Below are 15,628 nucleotides of genomic sequence, written 5' to 3'. Positions count from 1 at the left end.
CACAGATCATTCTAGCTGGAGCAGAGCGCTACGCAGCTTCAGCGGAGGGGTGGGCTGGTGAGAAAACCGCGCTGTTGCCATTCAGACGAACCGCGCAGCGGTCCTGGGGCTTCGCGGGGCGTGCGCCGGGAGTGGCAAGGAGGCAGGCCGGGAGCGGATCCTCGAAAAAGGGGTGCCCTTGTTTCGCTGCGCCGCTGGCGCTGGCAGAGCCCCGTTCTGGCGCCGCCAACAAGAGGCGCGCCTGGAGCTCGCCTGCGCTGCGAGAGAACTTGGGCGGCGAGCCCTCGCCCTAGCGCACAGCTTCTGGCTTAGGTTTCTTATCTCAGAGAGCCGTCCTTCATTTAAAAATAAGTGGCCTCCAGCTCTGTGGTCGAGAGAGCCGACTTGATTTAAGACATACTCTGCAAAAGCTTCGGACACTTAGCCGGTAAACGCCGCTCCTAAAGCCTTGGCGTTTGGGGAACCGTGGCAGGCATTAGATCTCTTAGGATCAGACTTTTCGTGTGCTGAACAGCAAAGCTGGAGGAAAGGCGTTCCTTGTGGAGAGTAACGTTCAGTCTGGGAAACGAAAAGTACGAATTTAGAAAATGCAGTTTATCTCTAAGTATAAATGGCCTCACTCGTAATTAATCATCTGTGCATTAATTATTGTATATTACATCATTCTCAGAATGCATTTCGAATTGCATTCCCACCAAAAAGATGGTTTCCAGAATCATGGAATGTTAGCTTTAGAAAACTTGGAGAAAGTGTTGAGGCTTTTCCGCTTGCTGTGGAATAAGCGTTTTATATTAGAAGCAAAATCAATGGCCTTAATTGAAGTTGATCACTTTGGGCATAGATTTAGGAGTAAAGAAGTAGAGGATTGACTTAGAAACTACATCCTAATTGAGGAATTTTATCCCCTCTTTTCAAAAGTGCCAAGTTTTCCGTTCACGAATACATTAGCCAAGAATTTCCAATTAAAGGGGCGAGAAACTTCACCGTTGTAAATTGGATTAAACAGAAATTCCTGCGTGATGCCTCAATTGGCATTTTCAATCCTGCTCGTATTTATAAAGTTACTCCTTCCTGGAGCCTGAACTGTATGGCTTTTTTTTTTTTAAGCCAAGTGTTCTGTATGCAGAGCGAGGACTGTTGGTAAGCTGACACCAAATTGTGAGGCACTTGCTGGAAGCTCCAGGCCAAGGACCTGCACGCTTTAGCTGGCTAGCAGCGTCGAGAGGCCTTGGAGCCAGGACCGAGCAGGGGGAGCCCGGCAGGAGCGAGCCCCGAGCCAGTGCGCTCTCTCTTCCTACAGAGGGCGCTCTCCCATGCGCAATGCTCGCTCCGCCAGACCGGACCCCTCCCCCAGCTCAGGCTGCGCGTTCTGCTCTACTTTCCACTTTCACTGATGGAGCTCTCTGGATGCTTTTCACTCCCCTTCCTTATCAAGATTTAATTATATTTTAATAGAATTAAAAGAAGTTCTCATTAACCCTTTCGGTGCTTCATTCAGTCTCTCTCTCTTGCGTTGTTATTTACTCCTCAGCCTTTATATTCCTGAGTGGAGAATTAGAAGTACCTTCTTGGCGAAGGGGGATGGGGGTGGCGGGGAAGCGAGGCAGAACAGTATTTCTACCTGATATTTAGAAATCCTTCTTTCGGAAAAAAAATTCCCCCAGTAAGGGAGGTCAGAATGAAAACCTATTTTACTCAACGTTCTGATAATGGATACTAGTTTGGTATTTTCTCTTGTTTAGTTTTGGATTTTGTTAATTTTTTCCCCTCTGAGCTGTGGACAGATGGATAGACCTGCTCGAGGCCTTTGAAAAAAGCCGGCTCCCTGCACTAGTAATACTGCTGTGGGTGTGAGTGCTCCACTTAAGAGTAGAATTGCTTTTAAAAGTCTCATGCTCATGGCTTGCCTGCAGGACTCTGAATTGTGTGTGGCTGAAAGATTCAGGTCCATTTCACAAAGTACGCAGCTCAATACTAACCTGAGAAACCTGAAAATTTCCTCCTGCAGGAATGATAAGAAAGAGCTTTTGGTGGGTTTGGGAATGATTGAAACCCTTTGGGGGGGGGGCGCCTTGGTGCTGGTGGCCTTTGATTCATTTATTGTAAGTTGCACATTTATGTCCAGGGAAAAGTTTCCTTCAGTAAATAAGATGCTGCAGGAAGATGATCAGATGCACTGTAGTTTCCTATCAGTTGGCGTGAACTGCGGAACAATTCATTTGTAATGAAGCACCCATCAGTAATTAGATTTGTTTCATTTGGAGATCAGCTTTTTGAGCAGGTGGGCGACACTGGGGACATGGAGCAGCTGTGTGAGTACAGATCCGAGGGTTCAGACCCGTCTGAAGTTGGATTATCTTCTGTAAATTCAGTGCCTCTATAACTACTTTAATCAGGCATTCTGCCGTCCCCACACCTGAGAGTTTATGGAATCCTGAAAGGAGTTTTATTCTGAAACAAGCCCCTTCTAGGTTGTTCACATGGTAGCAGGAGGCTTTGGGAGAACTGAGTCAGATGTAGCCATAGATCAGTTAAGTTTTGTCTTTTTATTTATTTATTTTTTTAAAATTCAGAACAGACTACCTTGTATTGCTAAATAACATTTCAGTAGAACTGTTTTGGTTTTGGTTTATTTCCAGGCACGATGTTTTCAAAGCCAAAAGAAAATATTTGGCACTTATTTGTACCTTCATTTCACTTTAGAGGGCACAAACTTGTACTAAGATGATATTCTGGAACGAACCCCACTCGACAATTTTAGTCAGGCATTAATTTATTGTATATAAGGCTGTGTTATTACCTATATGTCACACACTTTAGTTGACAAAGTGTTTTTCTTTCCCCATGTAATTTTTCTCTGTATAATCCAGACTCCCTGATAATGATTGACTTGGGAGTGATACACAAGAATGGTTGAATAATATCCAGATAACCTATAATACTTGGACTCCACCACAGTGTCAGGCTCTGAATAAATACGGACCTGTCAGAGATTGAGAAAATAAACTACAATGGATAGTCCTGTTTAAACAGTCTATTCAATAACATATAAGCCAGCCAGCCTTTCATTGTGTCTGAAATTCTTATTTTTGTAGGTAAACAAATGCGCATTCAGCACTGATTGAATAGCCCCTTGAACTATGCTCCACAGTTTGCGTTTGGGTTAATCTTGTCGGTTTTAATATAGAGAGAAAAAAAGAACAAAGCACCAGGGGTGGAATTGTTAGTGCTTTCACATCCACATTCCTCACATTTTGTCAGGATGATAAACTGTAGGTAATGGACTGTCGTTGTTCCACAGGACAACTGAGCCAGGCAGAACACAAAGAGGGAGCTAAAGCGATAGCTCACAACATGCTTGGTAGCCTTCTTTTCAGAGAATTTATTTGGGAACCATGTGTCTAGGGACTGCACTTTTTAACCTCAACAATTACAGCTTCAAGCCTCAGAAACGGGAGCTAGAGGTTAAGATTATTTGTTAAGCACTTGGTTCTAAATCTCTGACAAAGCGTAGCTGTTGACATTTGTACTGATGCAAAGAAATGCAAATGACTCCAACATTCCTGACTGCTTCTGACACCCAGGCTCCAGCATGAGGACAGGTGAATTAGCTGTGGGCTCCAAGACAAGCCCAGAGCTACATGTTAGAAGGGCTCCTCCACAGCAGAATCAGCTGAAGAGCAGTTGCTATATTATTTATAGCAATTATTGTGAAACCTGTTATCTGTAAACTTTAATGAGGCACAGGCTCTGGTTGGCGGGTCAGTGTGATAATTATGTTAAGAGGGACATTGCAGGGGAAACAACCCAATCCTTCTACCTTGCCCTCCATGGCTAGCAGGGCAGCTCACTGGAGCTTCAGTGTGACACATAACTTAGAGCAAGTGCGTTCACCTAATGGGAAACTATTTGAGGTCCCAGCATGACTGCAGTGATGCGTCATAGAAATGGGAGTGGCAGGAGAGAGGGAAAGCTGAAGGTGGCCCTTGAGCACATCTTTTTTTTAAAGGAAGGATTTGTCTTCCATTTTATGAAAACTTGTGTCTTTAAAATATTTAATTGCAAATTAGGAAAAAAGAGTTGCTCTTCTAAGAAAAATAGTGATTAAAATGGTACTCATGTCTGCCTAATCTCAGCCTTCCTTTGCGGCTGGCATAAAGAACCTGTTTTTCAGGTCACTTATCATACATCTACATAGATTTGCTTATGAGCTCACCCTTTGTGTAGCAGGGGAGAGCCTTAAATAGGAGTGTTCAACTGTTTAAAATATTTTGATTAAAATATGCAGGGCCCATAGAACTATAAGCTTCTAGTCAGGAATTAGCTCTTTCAGAGAAGAGCTCCCCCCTTTTTTTCAGGGGAGAATTAGAATGGGGTTGGGGGGGAGGAATATAAGAAAGGCAAAGAAGGAAGGATAGCAAATGGGACAGTGTTCGAACAGCTTGGAAAAACTCCTGTGGCTTCATTGTCTCTCTAAAGCCAAAGAATACAAAGGCATAAGCAATTCAACCTTTCTCCCATGATGGAAAATGTAAACCGGTGACATGGCTCCCCTGTTTAACTTGTTTAATTCTCATTTTAAATTCAGTACTATACTAGCCGTGTGAACTCTGAAGATTTCTTTAGTAATCCATTTTGTAGTTCCGAATCAAAAACAAAGTGAAAGGGTCTGACACAATTTGCTTTTATTTTTAGGCAAATCAACCCTGGTCATAGTTAATAAGGGGATTACAACCCAGACTAGGTCTTTACAGATGTAATGTAAATCAAGGGCAGAGTATAAAGAAACTGATCCCTTTTGATTGAAGTATGGTAAAAAGGCATAGAGAAACTAGCAGCAGTAATCTGATTGTATGGCAATAAAACCACCATTTTCTGTCTTTCAGATAAAAATAATGTGGTAAATCCATGCAGTTCATAAGATGTAAAGGCAGATAAAGAGTGAAGCCATGGCAACATATAGATTAGCTTGATGTTAGAAATGACACGTCCCTGAAAAGGGTGTAGGAATGGAGGCCCTTGCTCCAGGCTGTTGGGTATTATGTGAGAACCACACAGACTTGGAAGCTAGGATTAGAAAGTATGAAAGGCTTACTTGTGGCTTGGGATGGTTAAAGAAGTAGAGAAAAGCTGCTCAGTTCTTGCTCATTGGTGGTGGATAATATGGCAAAGGTAGATTTCATTGACCGCCTTTTTTTATATATTGAGATGGGGGCTGATTAAAACTTCAGATCACTGCAGTTGTTAGGCCCTGGAAGATTTTCCTTTTTTAACTCCTGGCCTAACAGCGGCAGCCATTCTGTAGGATTAACTGCACTTGGCGGTCCTAGCCTTAATCTATTTGGGCTTCAGGCGGGGGACATGCTGGGAAGGAACAGAGACCAGAGGCGTAGGTAGGGCTGGGGGTTATCTGAAAAGAAAACAGAGACCTTTTGATTTCAACCATCTTTCAGACCCAGCTCCATCTCACCCTCCATGGGAGAAGCAAAGATAAACACTAAGCATTGTCCCTTGCCTTCACCCAGATAACTCTTCTGTGAGTTTTCTCTTTCCCACCCTGGGAAAAAAAAAAAGAATTTAGTTGTTCATCAAATTAGCCATGATCCACTATGCCAAAGTCAGCAGGCTAGATGTTATTTTTCTCGATCAGTGCCTATCTTAACCTTTGAACTGAATGGGATGGCCTGTGCTGTCTTCATAGAAATTACTGGGTTATAAAAGTATGAGCGCTCCCCAGCTGTAAAGTGAAAACAAAAACAAATATCCTTCATGCTGTGGACTCAGATGTGGACTCTTTCCTGAACAACCTTGTAAATAAATTGGACTTTTGTTTTTGCCTTCCACACTTTCCATTTTAGCCATTAAACAAAGTCAGCCATTGAATCCATGATTGGGTTACATGCAGAGTTACATCCGCTGTTGATCAAGCTAGAAAGGAAATATTTGCTTTATTGCCTCCTAGTTGCTGTTACAGAAAAGTCTTCGCATTTCTCTGGGGGGAGTCTGAACTCTTAAGACTGAAAATGCTGATGCCTACAAACACTAAGAGTGGTTTTCTTGATGGAGTAGACGTTGAGTCTTTTTTTTAAAGGGGAATTCAGTGCTCTTTGCTTAACAGGAGCATAGGGGCTTTTCAGAATTTCCACATTTTCTTAGTGTTTTATAGGCTAAAAACATTTCAAAAATACTGCACGTCCACATGCCCGACCTAGTCCATGATATGTTTACCTACCTTCCTATCTTAGTTTGGTAATCTGTGTGAAAAGATCCATTTCATTTGTCTAGATTCATCAAAGAGAAAGGACACCCCCTAATTTACAAACTGGTCACATCCAAGCACCTTGCATTCTACATTTGACAATGATTGCTAATGGCCCATTCAACTAAAGTATTTGCTTGTTAACAGGGAACAGAGCATGATAAATGTCCAGCAAGCTTGCAGCCTCCTTCAGCTTTTCAAATGCAGACTGGTGCATATTTATGGCAGGCAAATGACAAAAGGAGAAGCTGAATTGCCCTGGCCTCCAGCTTTCTATTAGAACTAGGGTTAAAGTGATTAAAGAAATGATGCTAGAAATCCATGCCATTTGTTTACCACCCATCACCTAACATCCAGCTTTCTCTTCTACCTGCCTTCAAGTATTTCACAGGATTGTAGAGATCAGGATGGTGGCCCCTAAATGCCAAGTGACAGGAGTAGGGGATCAATTGTGGAATGTTTTCCATGTGCACTGAATGCCAGGTAAACCTATTTCAGTTTTTCCTGCAGAGAATCAACAGCGGTCCTGAGCTATTAAAATACCTTCCCCTTTATATACAAATCCAAATATGTACTTTCAGTCCCAAAGCATTTTGCGGTTGGTAAATGCATACTTGCTGATTTCAAATTTTAAGAAAAGAAAAACTTAGGAGAAAGCCCCATTAAAGAAAACCAAGCTGTTTCTGCCCTTCCTTAGTAGTTTGCTAAATAAAGTATGAGGGAAAAATTGGCAGTAGTGAAGTATTAATAGACCGCTCTTTCCACTCCATAAGGCATGGCAAGGTAAACTTTCGGACTTCTCCGAGGTTGGTGTATGTTCAGTGTGCGATGAGTCAGTGTCACTGGGTGGGTTCAGGAAGGTCCAGACTTCATTGGGTGAAGCCCTCAGAAGAGGTGACCCCGAAAATGACTCAACTTTTTGTGTAGTATTTCAGCGGAAATTTACATTTAATAAAAATCTACTTCTCTAGTTACTTTAAAAATGCAAAATGTAAACTCCCTGCCACTGAGTTGGTTGATATTCCATCTTTCTGAGATTGCAGATCTTAACAGGAGGAGACTGCCCATCTCTTTCCCTCAGAGTGGCTGGTGGATACAGACCGCTGGAGAATGCAGGCCTTGGGTGGCTAGAAGCACACTACACTGTAGACTACACCACCAGTACTCTTATTTATAACAACAAAATACAATTTTGTAATCTCCACTTAACATATGTTGGTATACTTAGGAAGTTTAAACTCGACTTTTTTGAACCTTACAATGCACTCCTGGTCAGAGTGCCATTATTACTCCGTTCCAGTCACTCTTGTAATCATGTGGTTTCATCTGTGTGAACTAAAAAGCACACATGGTGACTGTTGCTGAAAATGTTTTTGTAGTTTCTGATTTCATAAAAAATTCTGGTATTGTGGCTACAATATTGTGGTAATTCTTATTTGTAAATCTATGCCAACGACTCTTTTGAGAAAACAGTCATTAAAGGAAAAGGAGACAAATTTTAAAAAGGCTTCCCTCATTTGCAGATACTTTAGCTGATAATGTTGTAGAAAGATTTCATAAAATATTTTCACTGTTCGTATTCATACAATCTGAAAAATAATAAATTTAAGTAATTTTAACTAATTTTTTTTTTTGCATTATTGTAAGAGTAAAATGGGTAAGAAACATAACTAAGGATTCTGTATGGTCTGGTATGGAAGTCCCTGGGCTCGGGCCATGAGTTATCATTGTGTGACACCAAGCTTGGTGACATAGTGACAAAGTGATCTGTACTTTGAAAAGAGCATTTTTTATGAAATACTATACATTTCTCATGTTTCCTAGATATATATACACACCTTTTGTTGTTGTTATGTGCCCTGGAGTCGCCTACCATTCATAGGGACCCTGTGTGCAGCTCTGAAGCCTGTCCCGTCCTGAGCCAGTCTCACTGACTCTGACACACCTTCCCCCATTGTCCCAGTTACTACATCAATCCATCTCACCTAGGGTCATCTTCTCCTGTGCTGTCCCTCCACCTTTTCAAGCATAATGTCTGACTCGTGGTGACCTTCTGTCAGGTTTCCAAGGCTGCAAAGATTACCTATCGCTCTGCCAGGGAGTGGCCGGTGGATTTGAACCACCAACCTTTAGGTGAGCAGCCCAACACATAATGCACTTCAACATCAGTGTTCCTTTCCCTGTATATCAAAAGGCAAAGTCATTGCAGTGGAGTTAGACCTAACTCATTAGCTGAGAGTTTTTAGAAGCTAGAAATCACAAAAAAGAGAGAATTGCCTGTCTTTCTCCAGGCAGAAGCTGGTGGATTCCAACTAGCTGCCTTGGGATTGGCAGCACAAATATTTACCACTAGGCTACCAGAGATTTCCTCCTATCTAGTACTTTTAAAACTACTGAGTGTTTTTAAAATTTCTTGCATCTAGTTTTAAGTGCAGTCTTTGTATTGCTCTTGTCCTAGTTGTAAGGTGCAAGTCCCCATCATCCCTGAAGCTTTAAACTGCATTTCATAGATACCATTCCTGCACATCCCAGAGTAGTTACGAATGCTACTTAACTTTTGAAACCAAGCAGGTCAGTGTGTTTGTGTTGGAGGAAAGAGAGCAATTATAATAGATAGAGTGAAACCTTTAGCTTGCCTGGCAGCTATGTGAGTTTGGGTGCAATGCTCAGCTGTCTGTCTGCCTACTTTCCTGTTGTCCCCCAGCCCACAATCCTTGCAAAGTAAATCAATTCCTATCCTTGTGCATACCGTGGAAATCTCTGCCCTCCAGAGTCAGGGTGTTCTTTAAAATATTCCGTTCCGGTTTCTCGTATTATAGCGGAGAAATTGCTTCAGAACGTTAGCCATCCTGATCTTTCCGCCAGCTAGCCTGAGTTACTGTGGCCTGAAAACATTTGCCCTGAGTCAGAATTGCCTAATTGGTGAGCAGATCAGGGCAGCTGTGTTCAAGGGCAGCTCAGAATGTACCTAACTGTAGAACAAGTTAGAAAATGTGATTCATTTAAGTTGGAAAACTATATTTTGGGTACATTGTAAGTAAAAATAAACTTCTACAGGCCTTGAATGTGTCCTTTTTTCCTGTGGGAAAATGAGTCCTTGTAAAGAGTTGTCCAGCAAAGTTCAAAATTTTCTGTAAATGAGCTCCTGTCTTTATGATGCAGATCAAACTTAATGTCTTTACATTTTTACTTTCTGATGTCAAAATATTTGGAAGTCAGGTATAGAAAGAATAATTTACTTTGGAAGCCCAAGTGGCCTCCTGGTTAAAGAGTTGCTTGGCCAAACTGAAGAGGCTGATTGAATCCACCTGCTTCTCTGAGAGAGAAAGATGGGCAGTCTCCTCCTGTGCCATTTACAGCCTCTGAAAACCTCTGGAGGGTCAGCCAAGAGTGGATTCTCAAAGACAAGGAGCTGAGCTGTAAACAATATGCAAATCTTACTCTTTGTCATCACTGCCCTCTCCTTAAAAGGGATAAGAGTGATTTCATGTAGGCAAGCTTGACTTAACTCCTTGCTTACTTACCATGTTAACATTGGCATCCAGTAAGTATTATTTAATCAATGAACACAACCCACATAATGTACCATGTGGTAATAGAGACCTACCTTCTAGATGTTGGTTCTTTAAGTTGAGGGCATCGAATTCATCTGGACAACTTGTTTTAAAATGAGATTGGAGGGCTCTAGAACTTCAAATTCCTGAGGTCTGGGGGTGGGACTTGAAAATTTACATTTCTAACAAGGTCTTTGAGGATGTTGCTGCCGATCTGCTGATCTGAAAGCACATTTTGAGACCCATTGCCCTAGGATGACAGAAGAGTGATGCCTTTGAGTTGTGGTTTTGGCAGAGTGCTCAGTGTCCTTAAGGACTGTCAGAAGAACAAACAGATGTGTTTTGGAGAAAATGCAGCCAGAGCGCTCCTTGGAGGAAAGGAGATTTGTCTCACATATTTTGGGCATATTGTTAGGAGAGGCTATTCCTTGGAAAAGAACATGGTTAGAAAGGTGGAAGGTCAGTAAAAGAGAGGGAGATCCAGAACGAGATGGAATAATACAGTGGCTGGGATCAAGTATATCAGAGAGGGTAAGATAGGATATGGTTCAGACCTGTTGTTCATAGGGTTGCTCTGAATCACCTAGACTCAAGAGCACTTAACAACAACAGAGAGAGACTTGAAAATTTGTCTCTAACAAACTCTCAAAGGATGGGGTGGGGTCAGAGACCACATTTTGAGACCCATTAGAGGGGTGGTTTTGCGGTGGGTTTTTTTTTGTTTTTTTGTAAAACAAGTCAACATTTTATTATCATTGAAGTCACCTTGAGATCTTCAAAGACATCCTTGGGACTTTTCCTTACTTCTGCTTACCCCCATCCTTGCTTTTCATGTCTTTTTAAAAGAATTCGTTTATTTTTTAATTATTGATGACCACAATTTGCAGATGATAGGAGCTCTGGTGGCCTAGTAGCAAGAAACTGCATTGCATCCCAAAGGCATGGGGTGTGAGGCCACCAGCCGCCCTGAGGAGGAAAGGTGGGCAGTCTCCTCCTGTGCGGGTAACTGCCTCTGAAACCCCACTGGAGCTATGGGCTGGTTCCGACTCTGTAGTATACAACAGTATGTTATGTAAAAAAAAAAAAAAAGAAAGAAAAAAAGAAAAAAACAACCGCCACTACCCTCTCACTCAGCTTCCGTGCTGCCCTTCTGTCTACAGCATTGCTGAGGAAGGAGGCTGCCCATCTTGAGTGTCTTTCTCCCGTATGGCAGCTGGTGAAATCAAACCACTCACCTTTCATTTTGCAGCACACTGCTAAACCCACTGTGCCACCAGAGCTCCATAGTTTGTCACTAGGCTCTGGGAATGCAAAGAGAACCACCTCTATCCTCAAGTGACTTTCATTTTAAGGCCAGTCAAGCAATACTCTGTTGGAATTAAATGCATTCATTGTTGCAGTATCTTGGTGTGATGTGTGACGTAGGAGGGGATGATGGTCAAGGAGCAGAAACTCAAGTCTCAAATGACAGACAGCTCATGGCTTTAAGCAATATTACAAGTGGCTATTTGGGAGGAAAAAAGTAGACGAGTCAAGCGTCATCAGGTGAAATTCAGGTGTATCTATAAAGGGTACATCTATAAACATTCTACATTCTTTTGTATATATCCCAAGAAGAGTAGAGATTTAGCTACCATGTATCTGAAGAGCAAACAGTATTGTTCTGATATTCCAACTAGCTACCCTTCAAATATAATTTACGTGAGTCTGCACCTACATAGGATCACCATGAGTGAACCTGACAGCAATGTTTTTGTGTTAGTTTTCAAAGTGAGCATCATAAGGAGTTAGCAAGGCAATTCCACATAGAGGGCAAGCTTATACACAGATTTTAGCTCAGATTAACCATTTATTGTCTATGTAACTTTGGAATTGGCATCTGCTGCATGTCTCAGCTGCCCCATCTCTAAAATGGAAACAGTAATACAGTGCTAAATAGTATTAAAATTGTGGTCAGGATTACTTTTGTTTAAAGAGCCTAGTTCTCTGCCTGACAAAGACTCTATAAATGCCAGCTATTTTAAAAAAGGATTAATTGGATATCTATTGTGTGTTTGGCTATGGTTCTATTTACCTTCTACATACAGATGTAGACTAAACAAACTTTCCCTTGCCAATATAGATTTAACACAACACTTTCACCTTTTGGGGTTGCAATGCAGCGTCTTACCACTAGGTCACCAGAGCAGGTGCACTTTCACCTTTTTAATTCTCTGATCTGTTTTATCTTTACTTGCCAAACTTCTTGTTAATTGTTAGATGTCATCAAGTATGACTCATAGTGACCCTATCAACAACAGTGCTGAGCCCTGTCCTAACCTATGCCAATCTCACAGTCTCTAACACACTTGAGCCCAGAGCTGCAGTCACTGTGTCAATCCACTTGGTTGAGGGTCCTCCTCTGTTTTGCTTGACCCTCCACCTTTCCAAGTATGCTGTCCCTCCCTATCAAAGGAATATCTTTTCTTAGCAACGTGCCCAAAGTACATGAGACAAAGCTTTGTTATCTTTGCTTCCAAGGGGCGTTCTGACTTCACCTTCTCCAAGACCTTTATCTTTGGCAGTCCATGGGATATTCAGTTCTCTTCTCCAATACAAAGGTATCAGTTCTTCTGTTGTCCTTATTCACAGTTCAGCTCTTAGATGTATTAGCAAGTGATTGAAAAGACCATGGCCTGAATCAGGTGTGTCTTAGTACTCAAACTGAAATCATGGTCCCTCAGTCATTTGGAAAGGTCCTTGGCTACTGGTACCAAGAGTGCTGATAGCAGATCCAAGTCTGTGACTCATTCTTGAAGGTTGGGTGCAAGCGTTATCTAATATATGATCTACCTTTGATTTCTCCTTTTTTTCCCTACCAGATTAAGTACTTTCTCCTTTCTTCCCATATCCTTGCTGATCTCATGGTAGTACTTATTATAAACCTGAATATCTTTAGTCACATGTGCACTGAGCAATGGGGCTATGTCTGTATCCACTTTGCATATTCTAGTGCAGGGTACAAGAGGTTGTAGAATTGCTTATCCTTGTACTATGTTATATTTCTTATTTAGAAACCTGCTGAATTGGTGGACATTTTTAGCAATAGTAGATGTGCTGTGCTTCCTAAGAGCTCTACCCCTACTGAATCTTGTAATAGCCTTATAGGGGAGGTACTGCTCCTATCTTCAAATCGCTAGAGGAAAGTGAGGCACAAACTGGTTAATTTTCTGACAGTTGTAAAAGTACTAGGTGACACATCCTGCATTTGAACCAAGTTATTCTGGCTCTGGGATCGCTGTGGCATAGTGGTCGAGGCAGACAACAGCTGAGTGAAAGGTTGACAGTTTGATTCTGGAGAGATTTACAGCCTTGAAAATGCTATGGGAGAGTTCTGTTCTGTCCTCCAGGGTCACTGGGAGTTGACTCCATGGCCCTGAGTAGTTTGTTGTATTCTCTTAGCTGCTTCACTCGCCTACTTAATCTATTATGTGAAGTAATTAGTTATCCTGTAACTAAACTGTATTAGTTCAAAGAATTATGTATGAAGTGGTTAAAAAGAAAGCATTGATTATGATTTTTCAGTTGTCCATTTTGAATAATAGGCTTATTTATAGTCATAGGGTAATGAACTTTGATAAATGACGAGAGTTATAGAAAGGCTTTAGGCCTTTTGTTCATAGGGTTGCTATGAGTCATACTCAACTTGACAGCAATCAACAACAATGACATAGTCGTAGGGTAGACATCCAGTCATAAACAGGTCCTTTGAATCTTTGCTATAACAATATGGCCCCTGAAAATATAATAATTATTAGCCCATTTAAAGTATAATTAGATAGCTATTACAGCATGTAATAATAATTCATTTATTAAGTATTTTCTTCTTTGATATTAGCATTTTCCCTTTTTTAAAAAATATGCGATACTTCTTGGGAGAAAAAGAGGTTAGTTTTTTTAAGAGAGTTGCATTTGGTTAGATGCTGAGTGTGTGTCAAGCTAAGGAGATAGTATGACATCTTTTTTAGAGTCTAGTCACAATTAAATGCCATTTTATTTTGGATTTTGGGATCTGTGCCAGCTTCCAGCTTGTCAGAGCTGAGAAGACTCAAATCAAGTCCAGGCCTATTTCTACAGCAAACTGGGATTCTGGCTTCTTGCCTGTGGATTCATTCAGTACAGCCCATCTGGCTTTTGATGTTCGGCAAGTTTGGAGCAGTTTGTTTAAGGAAGCTATGCGGTGAATACTGGTGGGCTGACTCTTCGTATATGGCCATCTTTTGACTCCGGAATGGTGCTACTTGCGTTAGTATTTTCTCTGTTGCTAATCATCAGCTGGCCCATGGAGCAGGCAGCCGGGACTCTTAACAAACACATTTTAATTCCTTTTACATCTCAAGGGCCTAATGCATCCTCTCAACTTCTTCATGTCTGGTTAACAAATTAAGGTTGTTCAGTAACAACCTGTTTGGATAACTCAGCAGTATTAAAAAAAAATCTTTCCTTGGTGTGATTTTAGTTTCTGGTCAAGATAATCCCAGATTTCAAATGGTAACTGAACAGGAAAGAAGAAAAATTGTGTGTGTGGGGGCGGGGGGGGGGGGGGGGGGGGGGGGGGTAGAGGGCGGGGTTGTTGTTAGTTGCTGCCTAGTCAGAACCAACTGTAGCTGACCCTCCAGCGATTTTTAAGAGGCTGTAAATCACAGTGGAGGAGATGACCCATCTTTCTCATTCATAGCAGCTACTGGATTCAAACTGCTTGCTTTTGGGTTAGCAGCTCAACTCCTTTCCACTCGGCCACCAGAGCTTCCTTGAGTATGTAGATGTATGCACTCCACACAGTTACAGTGCAGTGCAGGTCACATTTTACAAAGATACACAGTTTTGGTATTATCTGTAGGGAAGTCAGCAACTCAATTGGAGATTACGCCTTTATCTTTTTAATCTTGACAGTACAGACCTGACTGTTTTGTAACCTGCATGATTTCTCTCCCTTCCCTGTTTTCCCTGTTCTATAGGCTGTCACAAAGCCTCTGAAAAGTGCAGGAAAATGTCTCCTCTGTCATACGCCCACAGCAGACCTATCCTTGACCCCTCTCTGGAGCCCAGGAAGAAGGAAGTTATCAGGAGGCACAGTTCTGCCCATCTCAGGCAGCCATTTAGTTGGTTGTAAAGCAGCCATACACATCTCATAAAGTATGTTCTTAGGCGTGTTGTACTTGACAGCATGGAGAAGTTCTCATAGCAAGAGAACCCTAAGAGAATTTTACCTCCTCTTATACTTCGTTTAATTTGTTCATCCTTTAATTGCACAAAAATTACACTGCACACCCATTTTATGCCCTCGAGTAGGTGCTAGGGATCCTGCAATAAAGTAAGACAGACTCTGACCTTGGATTCAGACTTAAACTTGAAAAGCTGGTGTGGAATTTCTTGACTATATTCTCTCAGTATATGCTCTTTTCCCCCATAAAAAAAGGAGACATCATAAGTAATTTCATATAAAAATGCATAATTCTTAGATATTTAAAAATAGGATTTATTTATTCTTGATAGTGAGAAGGAAAGGGGAAACTGATAAAAATTCTACAGAATTTCTAGAATAATATTACTGTGCATGAAGATCTATCCTAACACTATTCCTTTAAGTTTTTTAAACTGCCAAGCCATTTTCTGTAGGATTTATTTGTGCCTTTCATTTTTTTTTTCTTTTCTAGCTCAGATAAATGAGCAAAGGGTTTGAAACATTTAGACCTAAGACAATAGAGAAGCAGCTGGAAATACATTTCTTTCTATATAAAAGCCTTCTTTTTTTTTTTTTTTCCTTTTGGTGCCT

At 41.4% G+C, this 15,628-nt stretch overlaps 1 protein-coding gene across 1 annotated transcript in view; it reads left to right on the top strand.

Moving 5' to 3' along the window:
* Positions 1-15,628, top strand: part of EFNB2 (ephrin-B2) — a 57,065-nt gene that overhangs the window by 635 nt on the left and 40,802 nt on the right. The gene's annotated exons all lie outside the window — the stretch shown is intronic.

Source organism: Elephantulus edwardii, unplaced genomic scaffold (assembly GCF_000299155.1).
Source record: "Elephantulus edwardii isolate Elephantulus edwardi_28Jun2011 unplaced genomic scaffold, EleEdw1.0 scaffold00147, whole genome shotgun sequence".
NCBI lineage: Eukaryota > Metazoa > Chordata > Mammalia > Macroscelidea > Macroscelididae > Elephantulus > Elephantulus edwardii.
The sequence above is the reverse complement of the archived record's forward strand: the minus strand, read 5'-3'. Positions and strand labels throughout refer to the sequence as shown.